This window comes from Martes martes (genome assembly GCF_963455335.1).
Source record: "Martes martes genome assembly, chromosome: 14".
NCBI classification, from domain to species: Eukaryota; Metazoa; Chordata; class Mammalia; order Carnivora; family Mustelidae; genus Martes; species Martes martes.
In genome coordinates this window covers 64,311,593-64,336,096 of record NC_137902.1, presented here as the reverse complement: position 1 = coordinate 64,336,096, position 24,504 = coordinate 64,311,593, and the positions used below count along the sequence as shown (strand labels likewise).

Below are 24,504 nucleotides of genomic sequence, written 5' to 3'. Positions count from 1 at the left end.
GAAGGCACATGATAACTCAACAAAAAGAAGGAAATAGGGGCACCTGGGTGGCTCAGTGGATTAAGCCCCTGCCTTCAGCTCAGGTCATGATCTCAGGGTCCTGGGATCAAGCCCTGCAGTGGGCTCTCTGCTCAGCAGGGAGCCTGCTTCCCCCTCTTTCTGTCTGCCTCTGTGCCTACTTGTGATCTCTCACTGTCAAATAAATAAATTAAAAGAAGAAGGAAATAGTCTAAGACTGTCAGGTATTCCAAAACTGTCCCACAAACCAATTTTAATTTATGATTTATACCCTGAGTAGGTAAGCCATGTAGTAAGGAATCTGATTATTTGAATATTAAACCATTTTGTTATCATTTTGACAGCTCAGGCATTTCTAAAACCTTAGTACCCCAGGGCTCATACAGCAGCGGGCATAATTTAGTCTCCCCAACACCCCACTCTGCTCCACACCTCCAGATAGAGTCTCGGTGGAAACACCACTCATCATTCAAGATGGTGGTTACACCTAAATTCTGTTCACGCATCTGGAGAGGGCGTTCTTTCTGAGACTTCCTCAGATTCTGTCTCTGATTTCCCTGTAATTTAAGTAAACTCCAGTAACTGCAGTCCCAGTGCAAATTACATCAGAAGGAGTCCTAAAAACGTGAAAGCAGCAAACATACCGAAGACAAAAATCGGTACAATTAGATGAAAAGGCTAGAAGTATAACAATTTAGGGCCACTCCTTTTAAGGACTGGTAGACCTAACGGCCTCAATAGTTTCTGCACCCCGCATCAGTTTATAACTGATTTCACACCAGTGGCTCCAGATCATTCATAGGACATTCAGACATACTCTGCAGACAAGCACTCTCCACGTTAGGAAGGAGCTTGTGCCCAAAACTCAAGCACTAGTCTGTTACTTAGGACTGAAAGAAGGTTTCTAATCATTAAAAAAAAAAAAAAAATTATTACAGTTTATGCCCAAAATAATACAAAAAAAGCCTACTCAAGCCAAAAATAACTAAAGTATCAGATTAAGAGTACCTGAAACAAAAAATTGTAATACACAACCTCAGAGAGCCTTCTCTCTCATCTCACAACACAAGATAAGCGAAAGCCTCAGAATTACAGAAGTGGAAATGGAAAGAATCCACGGATGCCCACAACCAGGACAGCTATTCTGAGTTTAACTCTGGTAATTTGAGGTCTCTTAAAAAAGAACCGAATACGCATTTAAGCACTTTATTTTAACTATAGTCCTGGCGAAACATCTCAAGTGTAAGTATCTGCTATGCATCGAAGATAAATGAAGAGTAACCCAATATATTTTGCTCAGATATCAAGCTGATGCATCACGGTTAGGAGATAATTCATTTAAAAATTAGGATTATAGGGGTGCCTGGATGGCTCAGTCAATTAAAGCATCTGACTTTCGATTTTGGTCAGCTCAGGTCATGATCTCAGGGTTGTGAGATCGAGCTCTCATTGGACTTCAGCCTGATCTGGAGCCTGCTTAGGATTCTCTCTCTCCTCTCCCTCTGTCCCTCCCCACTCCCTCGCTTTAAAAACAAAAAAAAAGGAATTGTATTTACTAAAGGTCTTTGGTAATCTGGAAAAAAATTTCATAACTGAATATGGCTAAATTCTGCTTTTTAATATAAAACACAAATCTAATTTCTATATCCACAATGATGGTTTACCCTTTTAAACTTTTTTTTTTAAATCCTTGCCTATACAAAGTTTAGAACTAGTAGAGAATGTAAAAGTCATTTCATTAATTCAGAAGCAGAGACCAAAGAGCTAAGTGAGTTGACCAAGATGATTCAACTCATTAGTCATTTAGCAGATTGGATAGGTCTATCTCCGATGTCCCTGATCAACTCTGCTCCTGACATTTTTCCACTTCCTCCTTTTTGTGTGATGGCTAAACTATGCTCCAAGTACATGGGTTTTATAGTACAGCATGCCTGTGGTTTGCCTTTGTTCTAATGAGGCAGAAAGCCAAGATGAGACCTTCACCCTGAGGGAGCCTGAGTTAGCAAAAGCCAGCTCCAGAGAGAGTCGCCCAGGATAAAGAGCAGATCATATGTTCAGCTCAAAGAAGACTGCTCCAAGCAGGGCTGTGTGTGCCCAGAGAACAAAATATGCTGTTTAAAAGACAAGAAAGAATCAAGCCCATTGAATTTACAAGAACAGACAAGGCCTCAACCTGTTCACTTAACAAACAAACAAACGGAAAAGGTTGCGGCAGGACTTAGATGCTGAGTGTTAATCCTCAGGTGAAATAAGACCTACGGTTATGAAAACACTTTAGAAACCATTGTAAGAAAATCTTAGGAGGAAAAACAAAGCCCATGGTAAGAAACTGAATTTTACTACATATAAGGATTCAGTACACCTTGGGATGTAGAAGATTGGGTACGTGTTTCACCTCCTCAGGACCATACAAACCCCTTCACTATCAGCTTTCCGCCTCTAGATCCTTCTTTATTTCCTCCTACTTTCTCACTCCAAACCCACACTTTGGTCACCTTAAATGTCCTATTAATCCTTCGCATGTTTTTTTTCTCTGTTTGACCTTATTACAACTGCCTATCCTCAAATATTTCAAGAAAACCTCACCTCAGTGGGGTTTTCCTAGGTAAAATTTGATCACTCCTTCCAAAATAGATCACGTGGTGGTGATTAGTTTGCTGTTTCTCTCACTCACCAATGAGCACTCGAGGGAAAGAGACTGTACTTAATGCTTCTGGGCAACAGACCTCGCACTGTAATGCATTCAATATGTGTTCACACAAAGAATAAAACAGGTAGTGCTCTTAAGGGTCTAGCAAAATGAATAGTCTCATGCAATGCCAATGGGAATTCGGCACAATCTTTCCAGAAAACACTTAGCGATACATTTGTAGGGTATTAATACTCTCAAATCCTTCAACCCAATATTTCCACTTCAAGATATGTATCATAGAGACATAACTGAATGTAAAGAAAGATTCATATCCAAGGATTTTTAAGAGAGACTTTGATGTAGCCAAGGATGTTTAAGATAGCCACTTTCAAACAATCGAAAACTGGAAATAAATGTAATATCCTAAAATAGGGAAAGAGTTAAATAAATTATGGATCATCCTCAGGATGGCATAATAGGACAGTATAACCATATGGGGGGGAAATTTTATGACATAATATTAAACAAAATTTGCATTTATAAAATGGATCTAATTATACAATTTTTTAAAAAGATTTTATTTATTTATTTGACACAGAGAGAGACTGAGAGAGGGAACACAAGCAGGGGGAGTGGGAGAGAGAAGCAGGCTTCCCGCTGAGCAGGGAGCCCGATGTGGGACTCAATCCCAGGACCTGGGACCATGACCTGAGCTGAAGGCAGACGCTCAACGTCTGAGCCACCCAAGTATCCCTACAATATTTTTTTTTTAATTTCTGCTTCCACCCTGGAAGGAATAACTGCTACAGGAATTTCCTTTCTGCTGTAAAGTGGACAAAACCCATGAAGCAATGTCTTTCAGATATTGGAAAACAAGCAGTGCTGAAATATGATATCTCTGAGTGAAGGAGGAAAAGTGCGTTCAGTCCTCTAATGGCCACAACTCACTCACTGGGAGTAGTTTCAGGCCACAGCACAGGAAGAAAGAGTGCAAAGGCATCACAGAAGACTTAGTGAAGGAAACACACGGCTAGAATTTGTGAGGCTGAGTACAAGAGAGAAAGAAGATACACAAAGCTTCTGTAGATATGCAGCAAGGTTCACTGAATCATTAACAAGTACAGATCTACAAGGCATAGGGTGGAACTCCATGAGGTGGAGGAATGAACCAATAGGCTAAAAAATTCTATATGCAGACCTGGGAATAGTTCATGATTCTACCAGCCAGAGTGGAAACAACCTGCAATCCGTGAGGCACTAGGTAAGTTCCCCAGGGTGATGATGCCTTAGTAAGTGGGGCTTAGGGCAAGAATAAAGGTTACTCTGGACCTATTCTAACAAAGCATAACAGGAGCCTCAAAAGGTTAAACTGGGGGGCGCCTGGGTGCCTCAGTGGGTTAAAGCCTCTGCCTTCGGCTCAGGTCGTGATCCCAGGATCCTGGGATAGAGCCCTGCATCAGGCTCTCTGCTCAGCAGGGAGCCTGCTTCCCTTCCTCTCTCTGTCTGCTTTTCTGCCTACTTGTGATTGGTCTGTCAAATAAATAAATAAAATCTTTTAAAAAAAGGTTAAACTGATCTGCAAGTTACTTAACTATGTGACAGAACAAAAACTAAAGGAACACAACAAAATCCAGCACTAAAAATGAGAAAATCTTGATGTCCAGTATCTAATCAAAAATCACCAGGCAGAGGCACCTGGGTGGCTCAGTGGGTTACAGCCTCTGCCTTCAGCTCAGGTCATGATCTCAGGGTACTGGGATCAAGCCCCACATCGGGCTCTCTGCTCCGAGGGGAGCCTGCTTCCTCCTCTCTCTCTGCCTGCCCCTCTGCCTACTTGTGCTCTCTGTCTGTCAAATAAATAAATAAAATCTTAAAAAAAAAAAAATCACAAGGCATGCCAAGAAGCAGAAAAATATGACCGGTGACCCACTACTTTGGGGAGGAGGTGTAATCAGTAGAAACCAAGCCAGATTATGACAGATACAATGGAATTAGCACAGGAAAAATATAACCATAGTAAAGGGAGAAATGGAAAAATAAAGGCAAAGAGAATTTATACAGATGAAAATATGCTGGAGGATTTCTAGAGTCAAAAATATACTAGATGAGATTAACAGCAAATTAGGCATTGCAGAAGAAAAGATCAATGAGCCTAGAAACCAAAACAGAAACTATCCAAAAAAGCACAGAGAAAAAAGACTGAAAAAGTGAACAGAGCATCAGTGACTGGTACAACTGTAGTAAGTAGCCTATCATATATAGAACTGGAGTCTTAGGAAAGGGGGAGAAGTACAAACATATCTGAAGAAATAATGACTGAAGATTTTCCAAAGTTGTTGAAAACTATAAGCCTACAGATTTTAGAAGCTCAAGGAATCTCAAAAAATAAACATAAAACCCCACAAAGGGGGCGCCTGGGTGGCTCAGTGGGTTAATCCTCTGCCTTCGGCTCAGGTCATGATCCCAGGGTCCTGGGATCGAGCCCCGCATCGGGCTCTCTGCTCGGCGGGGAGCCTGCTTCCTCCTCTCTCTCTGCCTGCTTCTCTGTGATCTCTGTCTGTCAAATAAATAAATAAAATCTTAAAAAAAAAAAAAAAAAAAAAAAAAAAAAAAAAAAAAAAAAAACCCCACAAAGATACATCATAATCAAATTGCTGATAAAGTAATAAAGAGAAAATTCTAAAAGCAACTGGAGGTAAGAAAACATATTAAGTGCAGAGCCACAAAAATAAGAATGGCAGTAGACTTCTTATCAGAAGCTAAGCAAGAGGGGCACCTGGGTGGCTCGGTGGGTTAAGCCTCTGCCTTCAGCTCAGGTCATGATCTCAGGGTCCTGGGATCAAGCCCTGCATCGGGCTCTCTGCTCGGCGGGGAGCCTGCTTCCCCTTTCTCTCTGCCTGCTGGTCTGCCTACTTGTGATCTCTCTCTCTGTCCAATAAATAAATAAAATCTTTAAAAAAAAAAAAGGAAAAAAAAAAAGAAACAGTAGAACGCTGGCTTTAAAGTTATGACAGAATGGTGAGTGCTATGAAGTGTATAAACCTGGCGATTCACAGACCTATACCCCTGGGGCTAAAAATACATTATATGTTTATAAAAAAATTGTTTTTTAATTTAAAGAATAAATAAATAAATAAATAAAAATAAAGTTAAGACAGAAGAAAACTGTCAACAGACTCTATATCCAGAAAAAATATCTTTCAAAATTGAAGATAAATAAAGAAGTTTAGACCCTACCCTCTCCCCCCTCCAAAAAAAAGTAAGGCTAAGAATTTATCACACTAAAACATGGAAATTTGGATCTAACCAAAGGAATGAAGTACACCCACGATGGTAAATATGGGGGAAGGGGGAGGGTGTTTCTAAATATTTTAATCTGTGTTTAAAATAAAAGTGGCCATTTAACAACAACAACAAAAAAAGAATAATAGACTGTGGAGTTTATAACATACGTAGAACTAAAATGTATGATAACAGCACCAAAAACTGGAAGAAATGCATGAAAGTACAAGGTTGCTAAGTTTTTTATACTGGTAATATATTATTATTTGAAGATTTACTAGGATATATTAAATATGCATATTATAATCCCCAGATTATAATCACTAAAACAAAATCAATAAAATAAGGTAAAACAAAATAAAGAGGTATTTCTAACAAGCTAACAAATGAGATAAAATCGATTTTAAAAATACTCAATTATTCTTCTAAATAAAGGGAAAAGAAAAAATAACAAGAATATATGTGTCAAAAATTAACAAGACAAGAAACAACAAATGCTGGAGAGGTTGTGGAGAAAGAGGAACCCTCTTACACTGTTGGTGGGAATGCAAGTTGGTACAGCCACTCTGGAAAATGGTATGAAGGCTCCTCAAGATATTAAAAATAGAGCTACCCTATGACCCAGTAATTGCACTACTGGGTATTTACCCCAAAGATACAAATGTAGTGAAAAGAAGGGCCATATGCACCCCAATGTTCATAGCAGCAATGTCCACAATAGCTAAACTGTGGTAAGAGCCAAGATGCCCTTCAAAAGACAAATGGATAAAGAAGATGTCCATATACACAAGGAATGTGACTCAGCCATCAGAATGGATGAATACCCAACTTCTGTATCAACATGACTGCAGGAGATTATTCTGAGTGAAATAAGTCACACAGAGAAAGACAATGATACGGTTTCATTTCTTTGTGGAAGATAAGGAATTGCATGGAGGACATTAAGAGAAGGAAGGGAAAAATGAAGGGAGGGAATCAGAGGGGAGATGAACCATAAGGGACTATGCCCTCCAGGAAACAAACTGAAGCTTTTAAGAGGGGAACAGGATGGGGGGATGGGTGAGCCGGTGATGGGTATTAAGGAGGGCAAGGATTCCATGGGGGCACTGGGTGTTATACACAATGAATCATGGAACACTAAATCAAAAACTAATGATACACTATATGGTGACTAACATAATAAAAAAAATTATTAAAAAAAGAATATATGTGTCAAATAGTACACAGCAAAATAATAGATGTAAACCAAATCATATCCATATATTTAAAATAAATCATTTGCCATTCCAGTTATAAAGTGGGGATTGTCAAGTTGGATAAAAATAGAAGATTCAAGTATATGTCTGTGAGAGATCCACTTGAAATTTATGGGCACAGGTTAAAAGTAAAACAATGAAGAAAGTTAGATGACAGAAACACTAACCCAGAAAGGGAAAAAAAGCTAGAGGCACTATATTTGTAACTGTAAGTAGACTTCAGAACAAGGAATATTACCATGCATGAAGACAGACACTTTATAATAAGGAGGCAGTGCATCAAGGAGATACAGTGGTCCACAATGAGTATGCAACCAATAACAAAGGTTCAAAACACACGATGGCAAAACCTGGCAGAACTGGACAGAAACACAGGAAACCCAACTACATCATTAATACACACTCATAATATTTTTCTCCAGATGGTGAGATGAGAGGTCAGGTGTTCTCCTTCTTCCTTACACTTTTTATATACGTATATAAGTATATGTATATGTATATACATATACATATATGTGCATGTATATATGTATACATATGTACATGTACATATATGTATATGTGTATATATGTATGTGTGTATATACACACATACATATATGTGTATATATACACACACATATATGTGTATATATACACACATACACATACACACACATATACACATACACACACACACTCATTTGTTAATTACATATAGCATGAAACTTTTTTTTTTAATTTCCATGATGGAGCCACAAAGATTTTCCCCCCATGTTATACAGATTTCTAAGTAAATAAATATGCTACTAAATAAAAACCAGGTTTGAAATTACTCTGAACCAAATGAAGGAATAATTATCTTTAGAAGTACCACATTTCTCTTCTGGAAAAAATAATGTAGCAAATTGATTTAGGAGTCAAATCATCAGAACAGGGCTCTGAAGCATTTGCAGCTTGGTTTATAAGATTGGCTTACACACTTCTTGGTAACTAATTCTCCTCCAGCCACACAGTGATCCTCTTTACCCATCCCCTCCCTCTTCTCCTAGATTAGATCAAGGAATAGATTATGCATCTTACAAAAATGTGTAATTGTGAGTTGTGTAGCAGGAAGGTATTCAATACCTATTATTCTGACAATTTTAGAATCAATAAGAAAAGCTATCTAAGGAACTTAATTTAGACAAAAAAAAAAAAAAGCTCTCAGATTGAGACCTGAATTACTGCTGGTTTTAGTTTAAAAAAATAATAATAATGATGAGTCATTGCTGCTCTTCCTTGGTGTTCAAATTTAGACAAAAATTCAGGTATATTTTTAGAAGTAATTCTGGTCTACAGGGTTGATTAGGACTAAAATTTTATTTACTTTTAAAATGATGGGGTTTTTATACAAGTAAATGCCTTTTTCATTTAATTTTAGAATACATCTGGAAGTGAGTGTTAGGTTATATATAATTCTTATATATCTTAAATAAAACAAAAAAAATAGAAAAAATGAAAAGATGGGATTGGGAGGGAGACAAACCATAAAAGACTCAATCTCAAGAAACAGACTGAGGGTTGCGGGGGGAAGGGGGGACGGGAGAGGGTGGTGGGGGGAAATGGACATTGGGGAGGGTATGGGCTATGATGAGTGCTGTGAAATGTGTAAACCTAGCGATTCACAGACCTGTACCCCTGGGGATAAAAATACGTTATATGTTTATTAAAATAAAAAAATTAAAAAAATACATTTTTCCTAATAGGAGGCTTTTTTTTTGGATGCCCAGAATCTGAAATCCTCTTTTATCATCTAATTTATATGACCCACAGTTACAATTACCACACACACACATACACACACAAGAGAAAAACCTGTGCTGTATATTCTGTAAAAAGAGAGAGAGAGAGAGAGATTTAATCCAAAAAAAAAAAAGACAAACTACTAAAGCCACTTCTTAAAAATGCACAGATATTCTAAAAAGTTCAGTTTGACATGAATAATTTTCAACAAATTTCTAGTGACAATTTTCTTACCAAAGTTACTGGTCTCATAAACTGATACACAATCTATGACTTTAGAAATCGAAGCTTTAGAAATTGAGGGTGGAATGTTTGATTCTGAGGTTCCTGAGGCATTTATTAAATGCTGTTTATTGTGTTTGTACCAGCCCAACCTGTTCTGGGAATTTTGTTATGAATCAAAATACAACAAAGTATCCGGTAGTAACAGCTTACAGTCCAGACAGGAACACATTATTACATAAAATTCGATTCACAGAGCTGTAATAAAGGCTCTGAAATAAATGCAACATGAAATGAGAACTTGTCGCAGAAAGAAGACCTAATGTAGTCTCTCCAGGGACAGGGAAGAAGTTCTTGAGGGAGAAGCTTTTAAAGGACGCTGGGCTGGGGGCCCAGCATGTGCTCTGGTGCACAGATGTCTGCAGGCAGGTAGACATGGGGAATTCCTACTGTGGCTGGAATGCACCGAGTGAAGGAGAACGGCTCAAGATCATACTGAAAATGAAGGTAGGACTGGCTTGTACGTAGGCCTAGCTGGAGCATACAGGGCAGTGATAAGAATTTGAGACTTTACCCTGAGGAGTAACGAAGAGCTTTGGGAGTGTTCTCACTATGAGAAGTGAGATTGCTTTTGGAAAGCTCTTTCTGGAGAAATACGGAGGAGGGATTGGTGGCAGTGAGTCTGGACAAAAGAAAATCAGTTAGGAGCTGCCTAGGTGATGCAGGTGCAAAGGCCCCGTGGCTCGGCCTGGGGTGGGAGCCAGTGAGACGGAGAGAAGTTGGGGGATTCTTTGAGGGACATGAAAGATATTGGACATGACCGTGACCTGAGGAACTTCAACATTTAGCTCGGACAGAACAGGAACTTAAGGAATACTAAGCAGTTCCTGCTGGAAAGAAAGGGCAAATAGGAAAACAGAGACTGGTATCTTGTGAGCCGAGGAAGCCCAGTGCAGGAAGCTGCTGAGAGCAAGGTCGTGTCCCTTGGCTTAGCAACATGGGGAATCCCTGGTAACCTGAGCAGAAGCAGTGTTGGTGGTGGGACAAGGGCAAAAGCCAAACTGAAGAGGACAGCAGAGCCAGTGGTAGGTGAGAAGTGTGGACAAGGGCAGGCAAACAGCACTTTCATTAAGTTTGGCTACAAGCAGAAGAGAAATAGGGTAGAAGCAGAACATGGATGACTCGCCTGTTAGACTTTCCAACACAAAATTAGATTACGCAGCCTGGTCACTAAAGTATATTTGTCTCTGTTGCGTGTATGCACGTGTCTTCACAGACTACATAGGACTTTTGGGGGGACTATAATTTGAATAGAATATATAATAACGGTGAAACATTTTAATCACTTCTGAGCTAAAATTCTCACGATCAAGAAATCGAGCAATTATACGCCCAGCTCTGTGCTGAATATTGTGGAAAAGTGAGAGAAAAGTTACAGCATGTTATTCCTGACCTCAGGATGCTTGCTGTCTGGTAGGAAAAACTAATACAGAACAGCTGATATGATATGATACCAGTTATAAGCAAGGAAGGAACTGCTTGCTTAGAACTTACTTAAGAGCTATTTTGTCCTTGATTAAAATGTAGTTTTCCAAATGAAATATGAGGTCCTTCTGCCTTAATAACACCAAAGTGCAGCTAAGACACATCTTTTGCACAGCTTTACTTCAGGTACAATGTCATGCTGCCACCTACTGGCTATTTTTTAGATTGTCTTTGACAGTTTTAGTCCTATCACCAAACAACTCCATTCACTATTGGGGCAGTAAGACACTGAAAAATGCCATATAACAAAATTTAAACATAATACAAATATGTAGACATTATTAAAGAAGCTCACTTTTTTTTAAAAAAAGCTCAACTTCAATAAGTTTCCAAATTCATAGTATTTGAAAACAGAAACGGAAAAACAAAAAAGAAAAGAAACCCTGCCTTGTGATAAAGTTTTACGGCATGCACCCTGTGGACTTTGAAAAGCCTGGAAAAAGCAACTAGTCCCCCTTCGCCAGGGACTTTCCAGGGTGTAGCAAATCCCACATACCAGGAAACCCCTGGATCGCAGGCAAATTGGAAAGGCGGATCGCCCTATCCCAGAGTCTAAAAAGGACTTAACTCAGCCGACAACTGAAAGTCCGGGCTTGGAAAGAGTCACAAAAGAAAGAAGTCAAGAGTCAGTTACAACAGCGATGTTGCTAAAAAGCAGCATCACTTAGCTATGCTTCCAACAATTAGATTATTAGGCCTTGAGTTAAGAGGGTGGCAAGAGGACACAAAGCGTTGATAAACCACAAGCAAACTTACGAAAGAGAAGCCGGCAGAACGTGGTGAGTGAAGGGATATGAGGGGAATGCAGAGGGTCAGTGCTGATTCAGATTCACTGTCATTTCAAGATACATAATAATGTCCTCTCTCAGCGTCAGGCCTGGATCTCTCATGATGCTTCCACCTGGGGAACACTAATTGGTCCTTTGCAAAATTATTTCATAATTTACAAGTTTCATAGATGCTACATACAATAGTTCCCTTTTGGAAAGTATTTCATATTATTCAGTTAAAGGCAATAAGGAAATCTGAAGTTTAAAAAAAAAACCTAAATTTTTCAAAATTAAATCAAAATTTTTATCTTAAACTTTCTCAAATGCAGTTTCTTTTTTTTATTTAAAGATTTTATTTATTTATTTGACAGAGAGAGAGGGGGAAGGAGACTCCCCGCAGAGCAGAAAGCCTGACATGGGGCTCAATCCCAGGACCCTGAGATCATGACCTGAGCCAAAGGCAGAGGCTTAACCCACTGAACCACCCAGGTGTCCCTCAAATGCAGTTTCTATTTAACAGATTTTATAATTCTGTTTGGATGGGAAACGGGGGCAACAGCTTACCATGGTCATAATGATTTTCCATGGAGTGAACTTAAAATACTAACAGCTCTTCCTATCATCCAGCAATTTCACTACTGGGTATTTATCCAAAGAAAAAGTTAACACCAACCTGAAAAGATATCTGCACCCCCATTTTCACTGCAGCAATGCTTACAACAGCCATATATTTTTCTTCAGCTATTAAAAAGAATGAAATCTTGCCATTTGCAATAGCACGGATCGATCTAGAGAATAGTGCTAACTGAAATAAGTCAGTCAGAGAAAAAAAATACCATATGATTTCACTCATATGTGAAATTAAGAAACAAACAAATGAACAAAGAACAAAAAAGGCAAACCAAAAAACAGATTCTTAACTATAAACGGTCCAGAGGGGAGGTGGGTGGGGGATGGGTGAACAGGTGAAGGGAACTAAGAGTACATTTATCTTGATGAACACTGAGTGATGTATGAGAAGCACTGAATCACTGTATTGTACACCAGAAGCTAGTATAACACTGTATGTGAACTACAGTGGAATAAAAAAATAAAAATAAAATGTAAATAAAATAAAAAACAATTTTTTTTAAAGCTAAGCTCATAGATACAAAGAACAGACTGGTGGTTGCCGGAGGGGAGTGGGTGTAAAATGCATAAAGGGAGTCAAAAGATACAGACTTCCAGTGATAAAATAAGTCATGGGGAAGTAACATACAGCATGGTGACCGCAGTTAATAATCTTGCACTGCCTATTTAAGAGTTGCTGAGAGAACAGATCTTAAAAGATCTCATGAGAAGGAAAAAAATTCTGTAACTATGTATGGGGACAGATGCTGGCTGGACTTACTGTAGTGATCATTTTGTTATAGGTAATACGGATGTTCAATCATCTGGTTGTACACCTGAAACTAATACAACGTATGTCATTTATATCTCAATAAAAAATAAAATACTAATGGTTCTTTAAAAAAAGGAAGAAAAATTATATCTTTACTAGCGCTAATAATCAGTTGCACAAAGAAACAAATGACGTGATAAAACTATGTCAAGCTCACTATATATCAGACAATAAAGGAAAACCTTTCCTGTTTCAACTGAAAACTGGTTTTAGAAATTTTAAAGAAAGAAAAAAATACGTTGCCTTTGGGGAAAAGTTTCTTAAAAATTTGGGGGAGCCCACGTGGCTCAGTTGGTTAGGCATCTGACTTTGGCTCAGGTTGTGATCTTGGGGTCCTGGGATCGAGCCCCATGTCGGGCTTCGTGCTCAGTGGAGAGTCTGTCTCTCACTTTTCCTCTCCCCGCCCCTCTCCCCCTGTTCATCGTCCCTCTCTCTGTCTCAAATAAATACATCTAAAAAATAAAAAATAATTTAAAAATAAAAAATATGAAGTTTTTGAAAAAGGGGTGGGGGGCAGTGGAGGTACTCCTGCCCCTTTCCCCAGTCCAAATATACCCGAGCGTTGCCTGCTCCTGCTTCCCCCAACCCTGGAGAATTTCCTAATCTTATTGGCCAGAGCCCCAAGCAATTATAACCAGGAGGGTCAGTGTACCTTAAGAAGGTAAAAAGCCATGTTCCCATGTCTCTTTTCCTTGTTCTATACATCAGGGAATGTAATGGTACTCAATGTTCTTCTTAAGAACTGGACACTGCTGGCTAACTTTCTGTGCAGAACCACCTAACTCTGTCAGTCCGAAGACACAGATTCAAGCTATTCAGACACAGTCTCCTAGTCATTAAAGATAACACTTTGCTTCTCAGATTGCCATTTTTCTGGCCTATGCTGTCACAGAAACTCCACAGGAAGGGGGAGCATACAGCAAGTCATTGGTGAGCCTCGCCATCAAAATACCACCCATATTACCATCAACACCTAATACCTAAATTAAAAAGTACAAAGTTCCAGTTATACAAGTGGGAAGTTATACTTCCAGAAACCTGCTGAACAGTATACTGCTTACAGTTAACAATAAGGTCTTGTGCACTTCAAAATTTGTTAATAGGCTAGATTCATGTTCAAAGAAAAAGAAAACCAACCAAGCATTCAGGGAAATCTTTGCAGGTGATGGATATGTTTATTACACGGATTATGGTGAAGTTAACATGAGTGTATACATGTACCCAAATTCACCAAATTGTATAAATTAATTATGTGCACTTTATATACCTATTATATACCTCAATAAAGCTGGGGGAAAGATTAAAGTACAACATAAAAATCTTAAAAATAATTTAAGAAGCACACTGTCTCTACAGTTCTTTTAACAATGTAATTGGTTTATCATAGTAATCATTTAACCTATTAAAGCATAGATAATATCAATATTTTTATACTAATAGTGTTTCCCATAACAACCTCACTAAGTCTCTTAAGACGAAGAACCAAGGTTAAGAATTAATATAAAAGTTCAACAAACTGAGGCACTTTGGGTGGCTCAGTCGGTTAAGCATCACTCTTGATTTCAGCTCAGGCTATGATCTCAGGGTCATCAGATCAAGCCCTTCGTTGGGCTCTGTGCTCAGTGGGGATTCTGCTAGAGATTCTCTCTCTCTCTCTCCCTCCACCCATCCCCCTGCTCATGTGTGTTCTCTCTTTAAAAGAAATAAATCTTTAAAATTTCAACAAATTTAATTAATTGCTCCAAAAATGACAATATCTAATGTGAAATCAGTTCAGCTCAATGTATTTTTGGTGTACAACCTCTGAAACCTAGAACTCATTCTCCCAGTATTTAGGCTGATAATCTTCTTTAAAACAAAGACTTTCCAACTATAATCTGTGGAGTTCTAAGACACACACCCCTCCCCAAGTGCCTCAGGGCTCTAGGTACCCATCCCAGCTTCAGCCTGAGTAACCCTCATTTTTATGTTTCACCCTGTTTTATCTGTCATCTTCCATAAAAGATTTCTTGGGCTGTTCCAAAATATTCCATTTTCTTCCTTCTAGGTTCATAGCAGCATCGCATCTCCTTTTCTTTTGAAGTTGGCCATAGGACGTGTTTCCGCTAAGGTGAAAGCTTTAAGGAACAGTTTATGTATGACCTGACACCTTCCCCTTCCTTTGCTGCATGGGAGCCCTGGTTTAGATGAAGCCCCCCAGTAGCCTGGGGACGAGTGTCTAAAATAGGCAGGAACATCCTGCCAATTCCCACTGGACAGAAAGTATGAGCAGAAAACTAACTTCGGTGGATAAAGCCACAGATGTATGGGGGTTCTTTGTTACCACAGCGCAGCTTATCCTTCTGACTGGCACAACTGCTCAATGCTCCAAGGCAGGGATCGGCAAACCATGGCACAGGAGCCAAATCTTGCCAGCTCCCTGTTTTTGTAAGCAAAATTCTGCTGAAACATAGACACACTGGCTCATTCACTTGCCGCCGATGGCTACTTTCCAGAGACCAACGCAGAGCTAGGTGGCTGTAACAGACAGTAATATGGCCCACAAAGCCTTAAATACTTACTACCTGGCCCTTTACAGGAAAAGTTTGCCAACCACTGCTGTAAAGCCCCATGCTGGCCAGCACAGCAAGGAAAAGATGAGTCAGATCTATCTGTTCTCTGAGAGCAGGTGCTACGTCTGCGAAAATCAACAATGTGTTCACAGGAGACCAAAGGCATCTGGAGTCTTAATATTCACAGTTATGACTATTGTCTGGCATCTATTGGGGCACTGGAAAGAAATGGAATTCTGTCGAGGCAGAACCTTGGGTCAGAGTGTGGAGAAGGGGCTGTGGGGAGAGAAACGAAGCTATGAAGGGACCTTCCTCAATAGACTGCTCATCAATCCTACCTCATCACCACTCAGTTCTCCTCCTCTCAGCTTCGGTTTTCTCTCCTTCTTTCTTTCTTTTTAAGATTGTATTTATTTAGTCATTTAGTCATAGAGAGAGTGAGCAAGAAAGGGAAAGAGCACAAGCAGGGGGAGCAGCAGGCAGAGGCAGAGGAGGAAGCAGGCTCCCCACTGAGCAGGGAGCCCGATGCGGGGCTCAATCCCGGGACCCCGAGATCATGAGCTGAGCCCAAGGCAGAGGCTTAACAGATGAGCCACCCAGGCGCCCCTCAGCTTTGGAGTTTTTAAAGTCACTCTCATGCCAGGTCAAAAACACAAAAATCTATCTGTATAAAACTAGCTTTGAATAAAATTACCTATTACTGTTAATAGCAAAAGCAACAAAGTCTTAGAAGATGTTCTCAACCTGAAAGCAGATGCTCTCTATACTTGGAAGCGAGCAACCCCAGCTCCGCAGCAGGTCTGCCTGGGACGCAGAGGGGCCTGCCTCACTATAAGGAAAGAAATGGGCGAACCACCTCAGCAAGGGCCTCGGTCAGTACGAAAGTAGCTTATCCTAGAAGGGCTGAAACTTTACGGAGAGTCACAAACACACTGAATTTGACAGATCAAGGACATACACAAGAAACACATTTAATTTTTGAGTAAAATGCAGTTCTTCGCCTAATGCATTCTGGTGGTAACACTGTGAATGAATATGGCTGTACTGCTACATAATACAACTTAGGTAGAAGCCAGACTCTGGCTCCAAAGGCCAGCTCTGCTATTTGTTAGCTATCTGGCCTTGGTACATTTCCTCACTGCTCTCTGCCTGTTTTCTCACTGGTAAAATGGGGATATGATAGTGCACCTATGTCGTGGGGTTTTTGTGAAGGTTATATTAGTTCTATTTTTAACAGTACCAAGTTGGTGCCTGGCATAGGGTAGGCACCATGTTAAGTGTTTGCTAATTAAATGCCCCAACAGTCCCTTCTGATATAAGCATTCTGGCTTCTCACACACAAGAAAACAAATACTCAAAATATACTCAATTAAAAGCCCGCTGGCCTAAAAACTAGATGATGTAATCTTATAAAATATAATACTCATTAAAGGACACTTGGGTGGCTCAGGGGGTTAAGTCTCTGCCTTCAGCTCGGGTCATGATCTCAGGGTCCTGGGATCAAGCCCCGCATCGGGCTCTCTGCTTGGCGGGGAGCCTGCTTCCTCCTCTCTCTCTGCCTGCCTCTCTGCGTACTTGTGATCTCTCTCTGTCCAATAAATAAATAAAATCTTTAAAAAAGATAAAATAAAATACTCATTAAGAAAAAAATGACTAAATTTACTGAAAGCTGTTTCATTCCTATTTTTAAGAAATGGAAAATTTTCTAGAAGAATTGGCATTGAGGGAATTTGCAGACTAGCACACAGAATTAAAAGAGAGACATGATTAAATAACTTCAGAAAAGGAAAAGAAAACAGGCAGAGGCACTAAGTGAAAGCATGATGGTATAAAGCATAACAATTAGGAAGTACTAGACTAGCCCTGAAATTCTTTATGAAAAGTGAAAGCACCAGTTTGATTCCATGTTTTTGCCTGAGGGGTTATTCTCGTCCAGTAAAAATGTACAAAAATCTACGCTGTTGGTCCCAACAGGCCCCGGTCTCAGGGCTTTGAGCCAGGAGTTATCAAGAAGTCAAAGCAAGGACAGGATCAAAAATCCAAGATATCAGAAACTATAGTACAGGAAGGTTGGGTGGGGCTCCAGAGAACAGAGAGGAGGCAGCCTGGATAAGTTCCCCAGATGAAGATCTTTACAGGCTTCCATTTCCCCAAATCGCTCGTGTTGAGTATCTTTCCATATCCTATTGACCACTCATATATTTTTACTTGTGAAGCAATTATTTCAGTTTTTTTGGCCACTTTTATTAGATTATTTGGCTTGTTATTTTTGACTTCCAGGAATTCTTTATATATTCCAGACACAAGTCCTTAGTCAAACATATATATTATGTCTCCTTTTCTATAAATTATCTTTTTAATATCTTTCAAAGAGCAAAAATTTTGATTTTGATAATAGCCTCTTTCTGAATTATATTCTCTAATGATCATGATTTTTTGTGTCCTAAGAAATCTTTGCCTTTCCCAGGTTCACAAAGATTTTTCCATTCTTCTTCTAAAAATCTTATAGCTTTAGCTTTGATATTTAGGGCCACAACTCTCATTCTGAGTTAATGTTTTAGTATAGTATGAGGTTACAGCAGATATAACTTTTTTCCATGTAGATTTGCAATTGTTCCAGCAGTATTTCTTGAAAAGACTTGTCTTTCCCCCTTATATTACCTTAACCATTCTTGTTGAAAACTGATATTATGTATATTGATAATTATATACACAATAAACATTTTTTCTGGATTTTATCACTAGTCAACTGATCCACATGACATCCTTTCTCCAGTACCACCATGCCTTGATTAATAGTTTTATAGTAACCAGGTAATATAACTCCTGCAATATTTCTCTTCTATTTCAAACTGCTTTGGCTATCATAGGTTGGAACGTTTGCAGCACTGTGCCAAAACTACAGACCAATTTAAGGATAAAACTCGGTCTTCTGGGGCGCCTGGGTGGCTCAGTGGGTTAAGCCTCTGCCTTTGACTCAAGTCATGATCTCAGAGTCCTGGGATCAAGCCCCACATCAGGCTCTCTGCTCAGCAGGGAGCCTGTTTCCCCCTCTCTGCCTGCCTCTCTGCCTACTTGTGATCTCTCTCTGTCAAAAAAATAAATAAAATCTTAAAAAAAAAAAAAAAGAAACGTATTAAAAAAAAGAAAAACTTAGTCTTCCAATTCATGGACACGATACACCTCTACAGTCATTTAAGTGTTCTTCTATTTCTCTCAGCAATGTTTTTGTACTTTGCATTTATAGGTCTTGTGCACAGTTTAGTATTTCACGGTTTTAGAAAATGATACAAACAGAATCGTAGTTTTACTTCATTTTCTAATAGTTAATTGTTTCTATATGGAAATACTCTTAATTTTGTACATTGTTCTTGTATCCTGCAACTTTGATAAACTTGTTTCTTAGTTCTAGTAGCTTTTTTATAGACTCTGTCTTTTTTTATTCAGTCTGGGTAGAAGTTTATCAACATGACTCATGTTTTGCCTCTGGTTTCACTCATTTTACTTTGTCTTTATTTCTTTGTGTTTAATTTTTTTACTTCCTTTTATAGTTTACTAAAGTGCAAAGGTGTGAGTTTTGATCAATTACTTTACACTTTTTTTTGTTTTCTAATACAAACATTTAAAGCTAAAAATATCCCTACTATAGCTGTGCCCTACACAATTTATTTTCTTCTAATTTTGATACACTGTATTTTATCATTCAATTCAAAATCATTCTAAATTTCTTTTTGATTTCTTGACTCATGAATATTTAGCAGCATGATATTTAACTTCTAAAGGTTTAGGGCTTTCCTGGATGTTTTGTGGTTGTTGATTTTGAATTTAATTCCATTGTAGTCAGAAAACATATTCTGTAAGTTTTCAATCTCTTGAAATCTATTGAAACTTGTTTGACGGCCCCGTATACAGTCTATCCTGGAGAAGATTCTATATGCACTTGAAAATAATGAGTATGCTATAGCTGTCATATATAATGTTCTATAAATATCAATTCGATTAAGACAGCTGAGTGCTATTCTGATCCTCCCTATTCTTACTGATAGGTAATTGTCTCTCTCATCTCCCCCTGTTTCTAAGGGACCCCTTTAACCAGGCTCCCTGGAACTTCTCAGACAAGTGTGCAGTTACTTATATACACTTCCTGTGGTTTTGCTGCTGTCAGGATTTCCTCTTTCAATGTCCACATGCTTTTCCAGACCTAATCTCTGATCCCTGCTACCTTTAGTCAGTAATGCTGCAGTTTGCCATTGGAAGGTATATCAAGAAAAAGAGCTATGGGGTCAGAAAGTTACAAATTCACAATTCCAATCAATCTTTTTAGATTAAATTTCCCTCTAGATTTTTTGACTGCTCTGTGATACTTTCCAGCATCTTTAAATAACTACAGTCCTAATTTTTAATTATCACTTTACTCTGTTCTTATCATTATTATCTGCAAGAGGGTTTGTGTGACCACATCACGCCTCTGTCTATTAGACGTTGTTGGCAGTTGTACAAGTTTAAAACTCAAGGGCCCCCTGGGTTGGCCCAGTGGGTTAAGTGGCCAACTCTTGGTTTTAGCTTAGATCATGATCTCGGGGTCCTAGGATCGAGGCCTGTGCTAAGCAGTGAGTCTGCTTCAGGAATCTCTCTCCCTCAGCACTCCCAAGATAAATAAATAAGCCTTTAAAAATAAATAAATAAACCTCAAAAGTACATAATAGCTATTTGTCCCTTACAAAATGCCTGCATATATAAAATAGTTTAAACACCTTTAACAAAAAAGAGTATGCCCTTAGTTTATCATAAATATAAAACGATATGATGATCATTTAAGTGAATGGGGACTGCTTTCAGGTACATTGTCATAAGTATAAAATTAGTGGGGGGAAATTAAGAGCAGGAAAAAATAATGGGCTGACTGGACACAAAGTCAAATTAAGAGTTATAAAAAAAAGCTAAGAAAGGGGTCTGGGTGGGGGTGGGGGGGACCTGGGTGGCTCAGCCAGTTAAGCGTCAGACTCTTGGTTTTGGCTCAGGTTGTGACCTCAGGGTCGTGGGATCAAGCCCCATGTCAGGCTCTACGGTCAGTGCCAAGTTAGCTTGATATTCTTTCTCCTTCTCTCTCTGCCCCTCCCTCTTGTGCTATCTCTCTCTCTCTCTCTCTCTCTCTCTCTCTAAAATAAATAAATAAATATTTAAAAGGGGGGCAGGGAATGAGGAAAAAAATGATAATGGGCACATGTCCAAGAGACTTTGCAACAAATAAGAGATAAATATCCCCAAATCTTCTCTCTGTTAAACAATTAGGATTTGCTTCTACTTTATTAACTTAATCAGTGATCTGCCTGTTCTTAAAACTTAGTCATACTGAAGATTACTTTTGTTATATGGATAGAAAAGCAGGTAGGTGGGTATATACGTTGGTATATTTCTCCTTCAGGACTCCTTGAACTCCTGGTATATGCCCGTCCTCTGGCATCTCTTTTTCTGATTAGATGATTAGTTATTTGCATATTGGGCTTTGAGCTGCTTTAGAACAAGGATCCTCTCATATGCTTTCTTACATACTGAAGCTTCTACCACACATAGGCACGAAAACCTTTCTTGCATACGCACATCTCTGTATGAGTATATCAAATGCTCACTGCAAAACCAATCTGTATATGGCCCTGTTCTGGGATGCAAAGAGACATCAACTAGCAGCATCTCCCCCTCAGTCTGGTGGAGATACGGTCACGCTTATAGTAAACTACCTAAAACACCTGTCCGGTGATGATTACTATCCTAACAGTAATCATGTTTGTGTTTATCTACATATTTGCCATTTCTGGCACACTTTATTCTTTCCTATGAATTCAGACTGCCTCTCACGTCATTCTCCTTAAAACCTTGGAGAATAGGAGCAATAACTTTAGAGTAGTGTAACACTACACACACACACACACACACACACACACACACTCCACAACCAACCAACTTGAAAAGCAGACCAAGGAGTTTAGGTTTTGCTCTGTAGAAAATAGGGAACTATGAAGAAAGCCAACTGAAAAAGAAAATAAACTAATCGGATAGAGGACTGGTGGCAAGGTGAAGGATGGACTATAAAAGGAGAAGTAACAGCGGTGGGTGGGGGTGGGGGGCAGAGAAAGGGAAGGTGGTTTTTTCTGGAAGATGATTGTTGCAATGGAACTATAACCAGTGTCTAGGTTACAGTTTTATTTTTACCTGTCAAAATAACATAAATATATAAGAAAATATTATTGAAATAGTATATCTATATTTCTAAAAATCTTAATCATAAAACTAGAGTTTCCTAGAAAGGGAAAGAACAAGGGCCAGAAATAAAACTACCATGATTTCTAGGCATTCCTGTTTCCTTCTACCAAAATAATGTTCTTAAGGGAGTCTCCCCAGTCTATAAATGGCACTGCACACAAAGATACAGTTTAGAAGGACCTAATCGTTTGCTCTTCTAAGTGCTTTCTTTTTCCTGATCCTATCTATAAGAGCTTCATTGCTTTCGCCTGTCCTACACCTTGGCTTATGGATACCAGCTGATACCAGGGAGATTCCACCAGTTTTTCTCTTATTTTATCTCCCTTTGTCTCTTAGCTTTGGATTCTGAACTCCCAGCACAGTAATGACCTGCTCACTGTATGCAACCTTGCAAACTTAAAAGAACCATTTCCCTGATGAACGGCAGTTTCCAGGTGTAGCTCCAAGAAAAGACATCCCAAACAGCATCGACGGGAATGATGCCCCGCTAGCTGCAGGGAGCCCCTTGGCACCCTCACCTTCCATCTGGCTTAGCTGGGCTACAAAAGCATTATTACTTCTTCAGTTTTTTGAGCTGACTGTAACACCAGTGGACTCTTTTATTCCCCAAACAAAGCCAGACTGGGAATTGAACCAGGTCATCTGGTCCCAGTCTCAGCTCTAAAGTGCTGTACCATACATGCTGTCGAGAGCAGGAACCAAGGCTGAACAGATTTTCCTAAATCAATCCAGTGAAATTTCTGGATGAAATTGGTTATACCATCTATATCATCTCCTAAAAGAATATGAATTATAAACAAATCAGGAAAACTGTAAACATACTTTTCACTTCCTTTTTCATTGGCCTCTTGAATTTGGCCTCTTGAAAAATAAAGAAAAAAATAAAAGATTGAAAAAATTGATGACACGGTAGCCAAATTTAATTGTGGGATTGCCCTGCAAGGAGAAGGAATGCAACAATGTTTTCAACTGTCCCAGTCACACATTGAGATATAAAGTTCAATTACAGCGTGCTTCATTCATATCTCATGAGTGGATTAGTTACGCACTAAAAGATAAATGGATAATCTGGGGAACCATAGAAGAACACAATGAAGCTTTTATTAATCTTTCTTCCACAAAATTCCACAGGAAGCTGAAAATGTAAAAGCCGTATGCTCCCCAGAACCAAATCCTAACATTCGAATTTACTGGTAAATACATATAGACACTTTCATACACATTCATTATTGTCATCACGTCATAAAATGTACTCCAAGTCATTAAGGTAAATACATAAAGTGTACTGACAATTTCCTCAAGCAAGCTGTAATTAGAATAAACACCTTTACCAATTAACTCCTTCCAAATGTTTTTATTTTTTAAACTAAAACATAAAAGCAAGCTCCTAAGAGAATAAGAATCTGTTTTGTTCACTACATGATTCCGTCTCTAAAACAGTGTCTAGCACACCACCGGTGCTCACCAAATATTTGTTGAATAGATGAACATATTTAGAGTACAATCCACGACTAAACTAGCCCTTAAGATAAACTCTTAGACTATTCCAGGACTTTCTCCAATGTTTTATTCATTTAGTCATTCGGATATTTCCAGAACACCTGTGTAAGACCTCGTGGCTATACAAATAAGCCTTACATAAGGTCCTTGAAAAGTCCTTTAGAACAATCTACTTGGGGAAATAAGGCAAATCAAATAATGTAAGAGTTCACAGTAATACCAAGTCTTCCTGTCCCCTCTTCCTTCCAATAACTCCCCTCAGCAAGTCCCCTGTCCAAATAAATGAGCAATCCAGGTAAAAATAATGTGTTTGCTATGCAAATAGCATATATCCCTTTTCCCCCAATCAGTTTGTTACCAATAAGCCCTTCCTATGCATCTATTCTTGGCTACCAGGAAGTTTAAAATTGTGATTCAGTAAGTTAATATAAGCATGATATGGGGAAAGAGCACTGGCCATGATTTTCTAGAAAGGCCAAAGGTAGAAGTTAGAGACAAATTCCACAGAAATGGCCCCAGGTTTGAAGCTATTGGTCCCCAGGTCCCTTGTATGTTTCTTCAACCCAACCAGCTCTACCTTCCCCTATTCACAGGACTAGCAAAAAGGAGGTGACATGAAACCAGCAAGCCATGACTTTCTTCCACCTATATTCAGGACTGTGAAGAGAGAGCAGACTGGGACAGTGGTCCTGAATCGTAGAGAAGCCCTGGGATCTTAACTCAGCATCTCCTGGCCCTGGACTTCAGTCCCCTCATTACCAGAATAGAGCTGATAATACCAGCATCTCCTCCTACTTCACAATGGTATAAAATGTGCAAATGTGACCTATATGTAAAAATGCTTTGAAATTATAAAGATAGTTTTTAACATAAATTACTTTAATTCTTTCATCTTAACTAGGTGACATTTTAACTCATTTCTCCAAATTAACAACCATTTTTTTTTTTGTATTGGGGTCTGAATTTATAAAGCCTCCGCAAATCACGTCTTATTTATCCTTGCAACAATAAGCAGGGAGGTAGTTAGAACAGGGCGGATGATACTAATAAGAATAAGGAAATAAAGAGAAATTAAAAAGCTGGCTCAGAACCAGATGCATCTGGGGTCATCTGCCTTTTAAGGTAGTGGTCTTCCCCTACTGCGTTCTGTCCAGCTCACAAGGCCAAAGGGTAGTCTGTGCCGCCAACCAACGTTAAGTGCAGCCTAAAGTTTCCCCACCCACACAGCTTCCCACGGTGCTGTCAGGGAGGAAAGCAGAAT

General features: G+C 39.0%; 1 protein-coding gene across 1 annotated transcript in view; it reads right to left on the bottom strand.

Moving 5' to 3' along the window:
* Positions 1-24,504, bottom strand: part of LOC308355024 (uncharacterized protein) — a gene marked incomplete at its 5' end in the record, with an annotated part of 219,800 nt that overhangs the window by 125,358 nt on the left and 69,938 nt on the right. The gene's annotated exons all lie outside the window — the stretch shown is intronic.